The 12936-nt window shown below is 42.8% G+C and overlaps 1 long non-coding RNA gene across 2 annotated transcripts; it reads right to left on the bottom strand.

Annotated features, from left to right (window-relative positions):
* Positions 1-2035: 2035 nt before the first annotated feature.
* Positions 2036-9774, bottom strand: LOC139078041 (uncharacterized). Of its 2 annotated transcripts, XR_011530758.1 has the most exons (4): positions 9652-9774; positions 5442-5571; positions 3990-4105; positions 2036-2349 (listed from the first exon to the last, which is right to left on the bottom strand). It is a non-coding gene; the product is annotated as an uncharacterized lncRNA (long non-coding RNA). The 2 variants fall into 2 exon arrangements; XR_011530757.1 differs by lacking the exon at positions 3990-4105.
* Between the last annotated feature and the right edge of the window lie 3162 nt (positions 9775-12936).

A 12936-nucleotide genomic window follows, 5' to 3' on the forward strand; every position in this document is an offset into this window, starting at 1 on the left:
GTCACCATGAGAGCGAGCATTATAAAAAGGAAAAGCAGTCCAAGGGGGGAAGCCACGCACGCCGAGGTTCAGAAGCTGAGAAATGAGAAGGAACTAGTGAAAGAGATAAAGAGAGAGCAAAGAGGTGGAAGAAAGCCCAGCCGGACATGGTGTGCTTGGAGCCAGTGAGGATGGCATTTCAGGATCAACCACGTCTGATGCTGCTGCTGAGTCAAGCAAGATGAGGACCCAGAACTGATCCTTGAGTTTAGCAATGTGGAGGTCACAGTGACCTTGACAAGAACGGTTTCTGTGGAACAGTGGACTCCAGCCTCACTGGAGTGGATTCAAGAGACAAACACATTCTCCTGTTATTGGCTGAGCCCTGGAGCCAGGCTGCAGAGGACAAGTCCCGACTCCACAAATTATTAGCTTGCAACTTTGGCAAAGTGTCTGTGACTGAATTTCCTCACCTGCAGAGTGGAGATAATAATAAAATTTATTATTGTGAGGATTAAATAAGTGGATAAATGCCAAGTGCTTAGAGCAACGTCTGACTCACAGGCATTGCTCAATAATGTCAGTCATGATTTGTGGTTGTTGACATTATTAGTATTCATGACACAGATCACAGGAGGTGACATGTTTTCCTAAGATTGTTTAATGCCTGATGAGAGCAGAAATCAGGTCAGTTTGAGCTATAATTTGAAACAAAGTTGTCCAAGTAGGCAAATAAATAACAGTCCCTTCAGACTTTGCCTTTCCATTATTCACACTACGCCAGGCCACTGGGATATTTGTAAGTCTGTCTCTCAGATATCATCACTGAAGGCATTAAGCCACATGCAGAGCCATTCTTAGCTTCCTGTGTCAGCATGAGCAAAGGAGTAGGGATGTGTCAGGATAGCATGAGCCCCTGTGTGTGTCCGTGGAGATGTTGCTGGTGCATTGGCAACACTTGTTCTCAATTTTATTTAAAAATTAAAAAAGATAATAGTTCATCACTGCTTTAGGAGGAATGGAAGCTGATCTCCAAGTCACTGCAAGCTGGGCGTCTTGCAGCCAATCTCTTCTGTGTCATCAACAGTTGAGCACGTGGTCTGTGCTTCCTGCTTCGCTTCCTCCATCAGTCCTGCAACCTTGGGGTAGGATAATGCATGGAGAAGAAATACACGTGAAGAGGGACGAATCAGAGGAAAGATCAGGGCGGGGGTTATCCCCATTCTCCAGGCGGAGTTCTCCAGCCTCAACTGTCACTGCTGCTCACTCTTGCCTCAACCAGTCAGAAATATTGCCCTCAGGCCACTGGGAACCCCTGGGCATGAAGATAGCTCTCCCTGATGATAGTGATGCTGACCCTCTTTTCATGTGCCCAATGGCTACTTGGATGTCCTCCTTGGAAAAATGTTTATTCAGTTCCTTTGCCCCTTTTTTAATTGGATTGCTTTTTTTTTAATTGAGTTGTATGAGTTCTTTACATACTTTGGATGTTAATCCCTTATCCAATATATGGTTTGCAAAAGTTGTCTCACATTCTGTAGGTTGCCTTTTCGTTTTATTAATTGTTTCTTTTGCTGTGTAGAAGCTTTTAAGTTTGATGTAGTCCCATTTGTTGATTTTTGTTTTTCTTGTTTGTGCTTTTGGTGTCATATCTAGAAAATCATTGCCAAGACCAGTGTCAAGGAGCTTCTTCCTGACATTTTCTTCTAGGAGTTTTATGATGTCAGGACTTACGTTTAGGTGTTTGGTCCATTTCAAGTTAATTTTTGTGATTGAGGTAAGATAGGGGTCTAATTTCATTGTTCTACATGGTTTATTCAGTTTCCCCAACACCATTTGTTGATGAGACTATCCTTTCCCCATTGGGTGCTCTTGGCCCCCTTGTTGAATATTAATTGACTATTTTCTAGCTATATAATTTAATCTTATATGTTTTCTTTGTCTGTTTTCGAGTGTAATCAACTTATAGATAGATATTAATTTTTAATGCAATTTGAGAATCTGTGTCTTCTTTTAATGGCATCCAGCCCTCTTATATTTATTGTAATCTCTGCTATGTATATTCTTACTTCTATTAAATTGTGATACGATCTGAAGAGTACCACGTTTCATTTCCTTTTATCCCCTCTAATGATTTAGTAGGTTTACATTCTGGTTTTAATTGTTCACCTATAATTCTTTATTCAAATCAAGACAAAGGGGCTGGCTCCATGGCTGAGTGGTTAAGTTCATGCACTCCGCTTCAGCAGCCTGGGATTCACTGGTTCGGATCCTGGGCACAGACCTATGCACCGGTTATCCAGCCATGCTGTGGAGGCATCCCACATAGAAGAACTGGGATGACTTACAACTAGGATAGACAACTGCATCCTGGGGTTTTGGGGAGGGAAACAAGAGGAAGATTAGCAACAGATGTTAGCTCAGGGTCACTCTTCCTAAAGAAAAAAAAAAGAAAAGCAAAAAAAGGCTATTGCACTAATTAAAGAAAAAAATCAAGACAGAAAATTTGTCTTTTGCATCTGCTTCCTCATGTGCACTAAATGTGGACTTTAGCATGGTTTTGCTTCCTCATATTCTATCCCAAATTTTTCAGTCTTTTAAAACACAAATTGGACCTTTGAGATTTCCACATGATCGATTTTGCATTCTTTCTTTTCATCAAATATTAGTTATGATATAATCTTGTAGATTTGCAAGTATGTACCAATAATTTAGGTTAACTCGACCTTTCACTGGTCTCAGTGTTCATAACCAATCCTTTACTCACACAACTTCCTCATTCTCCAACTATTCTGAACATCTCCAAACTATTTCTGAAATACAACTTCTTCAATTTTTTTATCAAAAGGTAAAATTTAGGTATATGTCTTTGAGTATTGGACTATGTAATCTCTAGACGTGAATAAAATTTGTGTGTGATAATCTTCCCCCACCTCAAAAAACAATATATATTATTTAAATCCTAGTGCAGAAGTCTGAATTTGGTTCCCTTTTTTTGTAACTTTTTCTTTCTGAATGTTTGTCGGACAAAGATACGGCCTGTCCTCCTCCTAATGGGAACATTTTTCCTGGACATCCAGGTGTTATTCCTTGGGGATCTTTGTTTACAAAAAAAAAAAAGAACCCTTTCAATCTAGACACTTGGGTCCTGGGTCTAGACACGTTTCTTTCTTTTGTTTTTTTTCCATTTTTTTTATTTTTTTATTTTTTTATTTTAATTAATTCATTTATTTATTTTCGGGTGTACATCGTATTTCAAATTCTGTGTAGATTACATCATGTTCACCACCCGAAAACTAATTATGGTCCATCCCCTCACATGTGAGCCTATTCACCCCTTTTGCCCTCCCCCTCCCCCCTTCCCCTATGGTAACCACCAATCCAATCTCCAATGCTATGTGGTTTTTTTGTCATTGTTTTTATCAAGACACTTTTCTTGAATTATACTAATTCAAAAAAATAATTCTTTTGATTATGGCTAATGTTCCAGTTGTCCATGTTATCTCTTCAGGCCATCTATTTTCTTAGTTTGCATTTTACTCTCTTTATCCGTCAACCTTTCTCTTGGAGATTACACCTATTTGTCACATTTTATGCATTCTCCCAAGGCTTCCCAAAGGCCCCGTCCCCACATCAGTGACTTCACTACATGTGCTTTATCGCTGCAGAGGCCCATCTTAGTTCTGCTATTAAATCTTTATTCAACTGGGGCATTTCTAATCTCATTGCATTGTCTTTGCATCTTATCCTCTTGTGTTTTCATACCACCTACTCTCCTTTCATCTCAGTATGACTTCTCCTTGTCACTTTCTGCTCTAGGATTACACAGCCATGTCATTTACATGTTACTGGGGATGCTAGTTTTCTAAATAAGCAATTCTTTCCCTGGATTGAAATGTGTTTTCTTGGGGGAAGGAGGGTGTAGACACTATTTTCTTTTTCTCTATTTACTCATCTTCTAAGGGATGTAGAGTTAACCTTGTGTTTTGGCAAATGGTGAGCCGCATTACCTGTTTTTACCTCTGCCCAGCAGGTCAGATGGAGAGTACGTTGACAGGTGGTTCACCCATGAGCTGGACTCATGCTGATGTGAGATTTTCATCCATGCTGACCTCATGCTTTGACACTGTCAATTCAAAGGAATGCAGGACTATCCTGGTTGCCCACACAACCTGCTTCATGGGCGTGTCCTTTCCCTTCCCTGACCCCGGGTGATTTCCTCGTGGACACAACACTTACAACATTTCATATGCCACCACAAGGTGCTAATTTGCCCATTCCACCGTGTTTTGTTTCTGAGTTGTCATAGTTTCTGAGTGGACACACTGAGAAAAGTACTTATACCAGGAGGAGATTCTGTCCTGCTTTCTGCTGACTTGGCTCCATGGCCTCTAAGCTCAGGGCAGGCTCTGGGACAGGGACATGCACCTATGTGCCTCATTCTGGGTGGGCAAGGAGTAAGTTTCGTGAGGCAAAGCATACACAGATCACCAAAGCTTCTCTTAATCCAATTTTATCTGGGTTTACTGTTGGTAGAAATTGCTCCAAAATTTTGGAAATAAACTCTTCATCAACTTCAGTTTTTATATTTTTCGGTTTTCATCTGTCTCCTAGCAAGAATTTGAAAATACCTTCAAGGGCTACAATTTAACATCCTGGGAAATACAATAACTGTGAAACTTGCCCACTTTGTTATAACCTCAGGAAACTCCCAGAACTTAAGTGGGATATCGTAAGGACCCCACATCTGTTGTTTTTCTTCCTGTATCTGCTCCATCCCAAATCAGAGTATAACGTCTAATTTGGTACTTCTGTTGGAAACTTGCTTTTCTCTCTGGATGCCAGCGCAGAGGGGTTTCCCTCTGATTCTTGCCCAGGAAATGCACAGATATCCTCAACCACTCGTATGAAATAACAACAATATTCCGGCTCTTTCCAGACCAGGGCAGTCAGTGATCATTTCATTTATCTCTCGTCTCTTCAAAAGGGCTTTTTGTCAGCTTTATCAGCTATAAGTGGGCCCCAGGACTCAATAATATCAGTTCAAGTCATGAAATAGAATTCTCCATTTTAGCATTATAAATTTTGTGATGGCCCAGAGCCCCTGCCTGGAACTGCATACTATTTGGAAAGAAGGGTTCAAATTGTTACAACCTAAATAAAATAAGATGAGTGCTACCAATTACAAATCTCACACTCTGGAATTTCCAAAGGAGACATCAGTGTGCATTTCTGCCTGTACATAATTCTGCTGTGCTTCTTAATATCTCTTTTGATGACTCTCACACAGCCAGTTCTGATAAATTTTTATATATGCCCAAGTGATATCATCTTTCATATACGAAATCCAATTTGAACTTGAGAAGGAAAAGTTGAAACACCTTAAATACAGAGATTTATTATTTTTTTAACCTGAGAAAGATTACCATTTTCTATCGTTTGTAACTTAACTCTTCACCAACCTCATTTCCAAGCCGGATCCACGTTCCTTTATGGAACTGCTCAATTTTACAACAGCACGAGAAGTCATCTGGGCAGGCAGCTGTAGCTTAGAGAGAAGCTTGTCTTCCACGTTGGAGTACAAACCGAATTCTGTAATGAAACACATTACCTTGGCTCTTTAATTTTTAAAAGTAGAAATGAGATAACTCTTTGTTGGGGCAAGGGGAGGTTCCCGTTGACACAGGATCAATTCCCAACGGGCCCTGCTACAGGTGAGCAAGGTCGATCAAGGTAAACATTTTAAAGAAAAATGACGCCCAAGGAGAGGCAGACAATGAAAACACCCACAGCACTGTACTAACGTCCTCACGTGGCTGCCGAGGGGCAGCACTGCCCATGTGAACAATTCAGGAGGGAAATTTCAGAACAATGTACAGTGATTATTTTTTAATTACATTAATTTTCCCTGTAATATTACAAAGAGAGAATGAAGTTCATTTTTCAGTGCTCTCACCAGCTGAAAGATCCAATTAAAATTAAGAGGGGAAACTGATTTTTCTTTAGGTTCAATTAAATCTTTCCTTTGGTTAGTCACAGCTGAAGGCAGAAAACGGGCTCGCCTAGAATTTCATTGTCAGGGGAATTATTGGAGCAGGCTTCAGCTGCTCCCGTTCTCAGGGCACCAGTGTGAATTCGATGTCTGGCTACAGTACCATTCTAGAAACATTGCTGACATCAGGAAGAGTCCGTCTTCAATCTAACGTCTACCACCAGACACTGTTTCTCAGACCAAAAGGTAACCAAGGTCCTTTTTATTTCCTCTGGTCTATTTTTTGAAAAGTATATAATTGAAAAAGATATGCTAAAATATCTCAAAAGAGGAATATGCATTATGCCAAATATTCAAAAATGTGAAGGTTAAATGTGTGTACCAAGGTTCCTGGTCCTTAAGGATCGTGCTGGCCATCATGCAGGAGAAATGCTCTGTGTGCCCCCTGTACCCTCGTGACTCCCAGCACTGGCTCCTCCACATTCTGCCTCAAACCACCCTTCACACTGCTGCCAAAGCAGTTCCTGTTTGAAAATGTGAATCTTATCACACCCCACCTCTACTCAGAATCATTCACATCCTTCAATTGTCTTCAAGACAGTTGAGAATCTTAACACTCAGGGGGCTGCATCTCTCCACTCCCAAATCTCAGGGCTCCTGCCAGATGGGACACAGCTTTATGAACACACTGGACTCCCTCACACTCTCTCTGCCTCTTCTCCACCTGACTAACTTCTCATCTGTCACTCGAGGGCAGTGTTCTCAACCTTGGCGCTATGGACATGTTGGGCCAGATAATTCTTTGTCATGGGGCTGTCATCTGCATTGTAGGATGTAGCTTTGACCCACTAGCTGCCAATTGTACACTTTTAGTTGTAACAACCAAAACGTCTCCAGATATTTTCAAATGTCCCCTGGGGGGCAAATTACCTGAGGCTAGAACAGCTGAGCAAGGCTTAGGTGATACCTCCTTTGAAAAGCTTTCTCTACCTCTCCACCCACAGGTGGAGAGGTACCCTCGACCTAGAGTGCTGTCTGGAAATTGTGCTTCTATTTATCCGCCTCCCCACAGGAACACCCCCAACAGAACATGTAGCATGCAGTAGATGCACAACTAATGCTATTGGACTGGTGGATGGTTGGATGGAAGGATAGATCGATGGATGAATGGAGGATGGAAGAGTGGGTGGGTGGATGGGTTGGTGGATGCATGAACTGTCTGACTTCCGGAATTAAAGAACATGTCCATTTATGTGTGACAGTTCCAGACTTCAGGTCTCAGAAATTCTCCCCAGGCACAAAGCAGAGGCCATTGGTCACTCAGCAGAGAGCATGAAATGAAGGATGGAGAATAAGCCCTCAGTCAACAGGGTCCTCCTCTGGGTAGAGTTGGGACCATTTCATCGAGATTCTGATTTTCCCCGACGTGGGGAAGAAAACAAAGAACTGATGCTGTGGCTACAACAGTTGAGAAGATTCGTGCTTTGAAATAATATCAACCGCTTAAGTTATATTTTACTTCAGCAAAAGCGTTATTTGTACTTGAAATATCTATCAATTTTCCCCAGTAGAGAGGACAATTTCACATAATGTGGAAGAAAGTTTGAATCCTCTACACAAAGTACAGCTTTCAACTTTGACCCAGAGAACAGATGAACCCTCCCACTGCTGCCTTCTCAACACCTAGAGCAAAGCTCTTCCTTATCAGCAGTGAGCCAGGTTGTTGACTGGCTGCTGGATCCCCAGAGCTGCTTCAGGAGAACCTGAGCTGGGAGGGCAGCATTTCTCTGCAGCCACGGACAGTGACCTAAGAGTGGAAGCTTCATAGAACTTCCAGGATCCTGGCCATTAAAGAGACACTATTTACACATCCCAGTCAACAAAGTACTTCCAGGAATCCTCGACATGAATCACTGCATTGCCTAATAGCTTTTAAGTTCCTGGGAGCTCAAGCTTCAAGACCAACTTCAACTTCCTTCTGATCCACTTTCATTCTCATGCCCAGCCATTTCCTCTCACCATCTATAATTTAGCTTCGACCTCTACATATTAAAGTTTCTGGGGGGCTCAGCCCTTGGTCTTCTCTCTTCTATGGCCCTTGCTGACCTTGAGGATCCATTCTAGGCTCTTGGCTTTAAATACCATCTATTCACTGGTGACTGTAAACTTGTAACTCTCATCCTCACCTCGGCCCTCAATTCCAGGCTCATATCTCCCAAGTGCCTATTCAGTGACTCCATTGCGATATTTAATAGACGTCTCAAACTTGCCATACCCGAAACCCGTCTCCCAGATGTCGCCCAGGAAGCTGCTCCATCCACCGTCCTCTCCTAGTGGCACTGAATCTAGAATTCTGCCGCTCACACTTTTCCATATGAATGTCTGCACGGACAAGTTAAAGCCAATTTGTATTCCAAGTAAAGGAAAAATAAGCTATAACTGAATTCTTCCGTGGACCCACAATTCCTGCTTAGAGAAGTAATAAAAACATGTGGACATGCTCTCCCATTGCTATAAGGAAAGCTTAAAGCTTAACTCCAGCCTGAGCTGATGAAAGAATCAGATTCCCCAAGAATAACAGTCACCAGTCTGGGGCGCTTCCTGTGTGATAGGCCCTGTTCTAAGTTCTTTACAAGCATTTGTTCACTCAATCCACACAGACACCTGTATTATTATTACACCCCTTTTACAAATCTGGAAACTGAGGCACAGAGAGGGTAAGAAACTTTCCCAACAGCAGTATGTGTCAGAGCTGGCAATCTGGCTGCAGAACTCATTCTCGTACTTACCCCACTTTGCTCTCTGGACCTCATTGCATCTTCACAGGCATGCCAACTGCAAGCCCTGCACATAGTTGGGAAAGCCTCTGAGCAGGAGTGGGATGCTGACAGCATACAGACCTCACCAGAGCTCAGTGAAATTGGGCAGCATTTCCTGAGCCCTAGGGCCATGGGTGCCTGATACCACTACCTGATTCAGAGTCCTTGATCCAATAAGCTTAGGGGACATATGGTTAAGCAAAGGGAGCCAGGGCTCTCGAGGCAGGACTTCCAGGACAATGACAACGCTAATGTGCACACAGGGAGCATGAAGGACAGGAATGGAATATGTGGTACTTCCTTTGGCAATTTGAAGACAGAGCCCTCTTTAGGGGGCAACTCAAGGTGAGTTTTCTATGAACCAACTTTGAGAAACCTTCCGTTAAAAGGACATGTCCCTGGCCCAAGCCAGCTTCTTAAGGAGACATGGGGACTATTCCTTTTCTTTCTTCTCCATCTCAGGACTTTGAAGAAGCAAAAGCAAGGTTATGAGGCAGAGAAAAGCTGTGGGCTTCCAGAAAGCATTAGATCAAACTCTATTTTCAATCCCCTCCTTCAACTTTCCCCAAATTAGACAAAGTTAGTTTTCTCACCCTGTCAGGGGCCGTCTTCACCCAACCTTGAGTGCAGGTTCTAGAATGGACCAGAAAGATCTTTACTGCTTCAGTCCAGGACCAAGGGTTGCAGGCTGTCTTTATTACATAGCCACAGTTGGGACTGTATTTTTTTAATTTTTCAGGTGGATTATCTTCATCTTCCATATTGCCTGATTTTAACCTGTCATTGATTTCACGCGTGACGTTTTTCATCATCAGAAACGGAGCCTGTGTAATCATCTGCAAACAATGGAATAAGCCTCACCTGTGAATGTCTTAGAAGAACCCTTTCCATCCCTCTCTGCATACGAGAAAGCAGACTCAAGGCGACACTGTTTCTGTCCCACCTTCTTCTTCTGCCTCACAAGCAAACTTCACCCAGAGGAAGCTTCACACATACTTCGCAGAGTTATTTCACGGCTGCAGGCAGTCAACAGGTTCCCCTCCCCCCGTGGGAAAAGTCTTTCTCTGCCAACTCTAACTGTTTCAAATTCCTATAACAGTGATTTTTATCTCATAATCATCTATAAATTTGAAAATGCAAATATCTCTGGGAAAGCCATCACTTGTATCAAATTTGTCTTTCCCAGGAGTGCCTTTTGATAAGGGAATAAAGACTGGATCCTGAAGGGAACCGGGTCGTGACCTAAAGTGGACGTATGGTGATCTCAGCAGGGCGAGCACAGCATGCCTAGGGCGGCTGCATCGCTGCCTAGTGCTCCTAGTGAGAATTGCCCCCCATTACTTTGAAAAGATTGCTGTGTTCATGCCCAAAGCTGCTTTCCGTCATCTCCTGCCTGTGCTTGTCATTTTCTAAGATGTTGGGAGTGGACTAGGCAAACTCTACCTGAGGGTATTGGTCTGTAACGGTTGGTTAATTTCCTTCAAGTAGTGTGCTAAAAAGAAATACAGGAATAAACTCTGTTTATAAGGAAGGGGGGAAGCAATGGAGGAGGGTGGGACGGAGAAGGCAGGGAGGGAAAGAGATGGAGAACAGAGGGAGGGCGGGGGAAGGCAAATCCTTCCAACCAAGCCTTTCCCACTTTGTAGCAGGCTCTCCTGGGACTGCTGCAGCCTCGTTCTCATCAAACAGAGGAGCAGATGTTGTGCCAGAAAGCCCCATGGCCCATCCCCACCCCCCCCCCCCCACCGACCTTGGCACCAGGAGAGATAATATGCTGTGAGGTTAATTTTATGTGTCAACTTGACTAGGCCACAGGGTGCCCAGACATTTGATCAAACATTATTCTGAGTGTATCTGGGAGGTTGTTTATGGATAAGATTAACATTTAAATTGTTAGACTGAGTCAAGCAGATTGCCAATGTGGGTGAGCCTCACCCAATCAGATGAAGACATGGATAGAAAAAAAGTCTGACCCTCCCACGGGTAAGGAGAAACTCCTCCTGCCTGACTACATTGAAGAGAGGATACAGGTCTTTTCCTGCTTTCAGACTCAGACTGAAACATCAGCTCTTTTTGGAGCTTGAGCCTGTCAGCTTTCAGACCGGAACCTACACCATCAGCTCTCTAGCTTGCAAACTACGGACCTAGAGACTGGTCAGCCTCCACAATCACGTGACCCCATTCCTTAAAGTTAATTAACTAATATTATGTACACTTTATGTGTATCTGTAATCTCCTGTTGTTTCTGTTTCTCTGGAGAATCTTGGCTAACACAGCCACCTTCTTTGCCAGGACTGTTATGACTCACTGGACATCAGAAAAGCACGACTCACGAGAATGATCTGAGGGGCGTCTAAGGAAAGCCGTCAGGGGTTTCAAAGGACAGAGCTTGTGCACTGTTTACAGACAACTGGATGCAAATGTGTTTATACTTCAAACAAAGTGTCTGTCTAACGTTCTCTCTTGACCAGCTGGTCCTCTGACGTGAAGATTTTCATTCCACGAAGCTCCCATTTCTCACAAAAGTCCCACGGCACAGAATCTGTATCTTGCTTTTTAACCGGACCAAGAATCCCAGGGCCTGGGGATATAATTCAAGGTGTTTGTACAGTTCTTTAGAGGCTACCAACCGCCCCCCCCCCCCCACCCCAGGAGCCCAGTAAAAGCAAAAATAAATTGGAATCAAAGCATCTTGTGCCATTAAGTAAAGCAGTTCTCGGAATCACGGGGACATGTCAAAGGATATAGGGGCAGCTTGAAGGCACTCCCAAGGAGCAAATCTGGGACCAGTTGGGCATCAAAGTGAGTTATAACAGTCAGGAACTATAATACATTGAAAAAAGTAAGCATCCAGAAAACCCACGCTGTTAGAAACGAATGCGTAAACACACAGACACAGAGCGAGCTTCGTCTTACAGGAATGGGAGCAAATAAATGTAGAAATAATAAGGTTAGAACATCAGCAAGGGATACTAAAATTTATCAAGTTAAAGCTTGATGAGGAGCTATTCACATAGTCTCAAAATATCTCCCAGCTAATTATTTACTAATTACAAACATGAAAATGGTAACATTTCATTGGAGAAACATGGCGGTCAACATCTTAACCAGTGGACAAAGCTTCACATCCCAATGTGAGGACAGACCATCATGGTGCATCTTCTGATGAATCGCTCTGAGAATGCAACATCATCTCTGTGGCATTTCTGCCAAATACGCATGATTTGAATCTAATCGTGAAGCTTAAAACAACATGTCAAGGGCATTCTGCAAATATAACTGGCTTTACTCTTAACAAATATCAGGGTCAAGAAGCCCAAAGAAAGTCTGTGAAACTGGTTCAGTTTGACAGACTAATGAGATACATCAGTTAAGTGGAATGTGTAGGCAAAAGAAATGGTTAAAAGGAAACTTTTGAGACAATTGATACAATTTGAATATGGTTTAGATAATGGTATTATATCAATATTAAATCACTTGGTTTTGATAACTGTGCTGTGGTTATGTAATACAATATCGTTTTTCTTAGGAAATACTCACTGAGTTATTTAAAGATGAAGGAGCACAATGTCTCAAATTTACTCTGAAATGGATAGATAGGTTACAAATGGGACAAATTATAAATAATAGGTGAGTCAGCATAAAAATATATGGGGATTCCTTGTACTATTCTTGCAACTTTTCTGTAAGCTTAAAATTATAACCAAAGAAAAGCTAAAACTATACATGGCCATACATCTTTACCATCCCATAGACCTCAAGGGTAAATCCCATAAGAGGGTGAATCTGAAAACCTGAAAGCAATCTATTTATTTGCTAGTCTTTGAGAATACAGTTGTAAACCAATAACGTCCCGCCTCAGGGAAATCAGGAGGCTGGCCCTCCAGGCACTCCACCAGCTGCTCCCAGGGCCCCTGTTGCCTCCAGGTGCTCTCAGCACTCTTCCTTCGAAGCAGATGCTCTCAGCACTGCAGCTCCCATCAGCCTGGCACAGCACTTGACTCTCAATCACTCCTCATGGAGAAGGCTCTCCCTGGTGGTCCTCCCCTGATGGTCGTGTCAAGACATGGTGATAACAGCATGGACTCCTACCCCTGCAGGTAGTACTGAGGGAGTCACCATCTTCTCAGGTAGTGCTCAGCCTCT

The sequence above is a fragment of the Equus przewalskii genome, chromosome 21 (assembly GCF_037783145.1).
Source record: "Equus przewalskii isolate Varuska chromosome 21, EquPr2, whole genome shotgun sequence".
Lineage (NCBI taxonomy): Eukaryota > Metazoa > Chordata > Mammalia > Perissodactyla > Equidae > Equus > Equus przewalskii.